The sequence below is a fragment of the Palaemon carinicauda genome, chromosome 43 (assembly GCF_036898095.1).
Source record: "Palaemon carinicauda isolate YSFRI2023 chromosome 43, ASM3689809v2, whole genome shotgun sequence".
NCBI classification, from domain to species: Eukaryota; Metazoa; Arthropoda; class Malacostraca; order Decapoda; family Palaemonidae; genus Palaemon; species Palaemon carinicauda.
Window position 1 is genome coordinate 27,679,154 of NC_090767.1, and position 4,348 is coordinate 27,683,501.

Below are 4,348 nucleotides of genomic sequence, written 5' to 3' on the forward strand. Positions count from 1 at the left end.
AAAAACGTAGAGCAACTGCCCAGTTCCAGACGACAGTCGCGTCACGCTTCCAGTAATAGGGAAAAGGGATGTTAGTCAATAAGCAATGGCAGGAATAGAATAGGGAGTTCTGACCAAGGCTGGAATCTGTAATCGTGCCATTTTCTGAAGGCATTATTTTTGTCATTTAATGGTTAACCCGAGAAATGCGGCAATGTCATTTTACTACAGTCCCGTGGTGCGGCTATCTTGACAAAAATACAATGTTTCAGAATCTAACCCATAACTATACCAATGTTTTTGTAATAACTTCGTGCATGTATCATCCAAATATTTTATCCTATATCTTGTTTGTTAATTTGTTATAAACCATCAAAGTTAATTTTAAAGCGCGAGGTGGAATCTTGCGGGATGGCCAATGGGTGAGTCTGGATTGTCTTTCATGGGTAGGGGGGATGGGTAGTATGTTGTGTATAACCCACGGTATCACGGGACTCTTTGCGCCCGGTAGAGGTTAGCGATTCTTATTTACTACATTCCGTATTATGTAATGAAGGTTTTAGGCTATTTTTAACAAATAGCCTTTACTATATATTGAAAAGTGTCGTGATAAAAAAAAAAATACTTTATATTTTCAAATCCTATGATAAAGAATTGTATCTATTCCTGAAATAATAATGATAATTTTAGTTGATGTAGTCACATTTACTATTTACAAACACTTTATTTGCTTCGTTTTTTTCCTTTATCTATTCATAAAGTGACTATTGTTACCATTGCAATTATTTTAAATCTGTTCAAAATAGTATATCATATTTAGAGAGAATATATATTTTTACTTACAATTTTGATAAACCAACTTAGAATATTTGAAGGAACAAATTGACTAAAAGTAATGCAATATCATAGTCTTTTACAAATACATATATATATATATATATATATATATATATATATATATATATATATATATATATATATATATATATATATATATATATATATATATATATATATATTAGTTGTAACCTAAAATGTCATAATATCTAAAGTACATCAAGATAGCAATAATTATATCATATTGAAAACATAATAATTATTATTGGAATCTTCTATAGATAAACATAGTAACTAATAAACTCATGACCTGGCCTATGTGTTCAAACTAATGACAATAGGTTTTTATGACATTTTTAAGCATTTGTATATAGTAATGTGTATATCAAAAGCATCACCCCATTTTAAAATATACAGTATTTACGGTATATACAAAAGATATAGAAAATTCCTATTATGGATTTACATAATGAAAAAAGGCTATATAAAAAAATTCTTAAAAAGATTATTCTCTCTCTCTCTCTCTCTCTCTCTCTCTCTCTCTCTCTCTCTCTCTCTCTCTCTCTCTCTCAATATATATTTTGGGTATGCCAGTGACGAAAGCAGTCGGTTGGACATGAAGGCACATTACATTACATTATAATAGTAACTCATACTCCTTGTAAACAACCCTCCACTTACTGATAATAAAATTATACTTTGTAAACAAACACTCGCGGATATTCAAAACAAAAACATTCAGTATTGTTGTCGTTAATATATAACTAGGCAACCGCCGTCCTGACGTAGGATTTGAGAGTTGCCACAGGTTTTATTTCCCTCCCTACACAATATATTACGATGTGATATCGTTGGTGTGTATGAGTATGTATAATGTTATATGTTTTTTTTTTTTCATCATTTATGTTTCTAATATGTTAATATAAAACCATTTTTAACTGAAAATAATTACAATTCGCCTTTTTCCCTTGCAAAAAAGTTAAATTCCATATATGGAAAGGTTTTATATTATACATAATTATATAGGTAAAATAAAGTTATAAACATTAACATTTCTACCAGAAATATTATTTTATCATAAGAAAAATAATAAAAGTCGAATAAGTTCACAAGGGAATTTGCAAGAAGAGATAGAAAATTGCGCTCTGAAGAGGCTTATAGCAGTCTCCCATACAGCCGCTCAAGAGGCTTGTAGCAGTTCTCGGGTTAATTGCAATATTATCTTGGGGAACAAATTGATCTCTCGTTGCATATTGTGATAGTTTATAATACTTTGTATATCCATACGCACATGATCCTTTTTATCTAGAAATTCATTAATATTTGCTTTGGAAATTGGCATTCTTGAATTTAAATTGGTTTCTGAAATTTAAAAAGCAGTCAAAAGTTTATCATTATCTTACATATTCATACATGCGTTGTACATAGCTAGACACAACTAAAATGATTATAATGCATTGGAATTTTACCAAAATATGTGACAAAAACGAACATGAAATGAAGAAAAAAAAAATAGAATTACCGCCTCTAAACTGTTCAGAGAAAATCCCTTGAGGTCTAAAGTTTGAAATTTGAGCGTCTTTCCTTCCAGACACCACACATGAATGACAACTTCGAATCCAATTTAATGCTTCTGTGAAGGAGACCTTATTTTGATCTTTCATGTGAAGTAATTTCCTCAGCCTTGATTCGTTTTGTGAGATCTGTTAGACCTTTCCTTGTTCCTTATTACCTTTTTTTCTGCATTTGTTGGTATTCACAATTCTCTTATGTTTTTGATAACTTGTTGATTCTTTATTATGATTCCTTTTTATGATATTATGTTTTGTATGCAACCTCATCATTCTTATGAGCTAAGGAGGATGGGTTTAGGGGAGCCTTTAGGTCTGCCTGCTGAGTCATCTGTAGCCATTGGCTGGTGCTCCCTGGACCTTGCTTGAGTGGAGAGGTGGCTTGGGTTCTGATCAAATCTTAGACTCTCTGGGGGTGTTGTCCTGCTATGACATTGTCACTGTCCCTTACCTCTACCACTCGTGGGGCGTCTTTAAGCCTTTAAATGAGCGATGATATTCAAAAGTAATCAATATTGTGTTTTTACGTGTTTTAGTTGCACGAAAATTCAATGAACTGTGTCTTATGACTCGACAGCTTGTGCCTTGTTAGATCTACATAATATTTTTTGCACTTCTTTCGTTTAGAAAAATATAGGTATTCCATTTATAGTATGATAATAGAAATAGGTGGGCTCATTACCTGTCAATACTGGAACAAATTGTATCGAAAAGATACTTGTCACTACTAAAGATTTTGTTCTTTTCCATCACGTGAAGTTTTATGGTGTTTTAAGACAGGAATAATTTTCTTCTTTTATGGTTATCTAATGTCGAATAATGTTTGGAAAACAAATCAAAGTTATGCCAATACCAATTCCGATTTTGATATAATGAGCTGTCCCCTGAGCAATGGTACCCGATATTCTCTCTCTCTCTCTCTCTCTCTCTCTCTCTCTCTCTCTCTCTCTCTCTCTCTCTCTCTCTCTGTATATATATATATATATATATATATATATATATATATATATATATATATATATATATATATATATATATATATATATATATATATATATATATATATATATATATATATATATATATATATATATATATATATATATATATATATATATATATATATATATATGCATATATATATATATATATATATATATATATATATATATATATATATATATATATATATATATATATAAATTACATGAACAAAAGTTGTATCCTATGCATTTCCTATTCTCAAGACTCCTTTGAATATTTTTCTCATCTCAGCCTTGAAGCTTAAACCACCTGTGAATTCCGATTGAAACAGTTGGTTATTTCCTTAGGATGGATATCAAACACAGGAGATATTGGAGAGGCAGACAGGATCCTTCAACGGGTTTTATGCTAATAAGATTTATAGATATAAGGAGTATTTTGCTGGAATAATTATGTCATATATTTAAAGCTCATGCTGTTGTTTTAAAGATATCTGTCTATTTCGTTTTTTTAATTCAGTTGGGTAATTTCCCATCAATAACTTTGAAAGTATGGCATGAAGTTTTTCTGGTCTTAGGCCATTTTTCTTTTAATCTAATTGATATTCGATCGAAAAGACCAAGAAGTTGTAATAAAATTATAGCAACTTTTAGAATTTTTTCTTCTCCATTTTAGGGTAGTTTAGCTATAAATTTACGTAATTTTTATTTGCCATCAATTGAATGATTTTGTTGTAATGTTTTGTACGTCTCCAAGTCACCCATATATTTCCTATCGTTCTCCTCTATCTCTTTCGGGCTGTGATATATATAGTGTCTTCTGGGAATTTTTATATATACTTGAAAGTTTACGTAGCCCAACTGCAATAAATGTCACGTAAAATAACTATTTTAATGCACCAATATTTTATTTTTAGAGTTTTATTTTATATAATTTTTAATCATGTAACATTTTTTTCTTGCGTGCAAAAGAATATT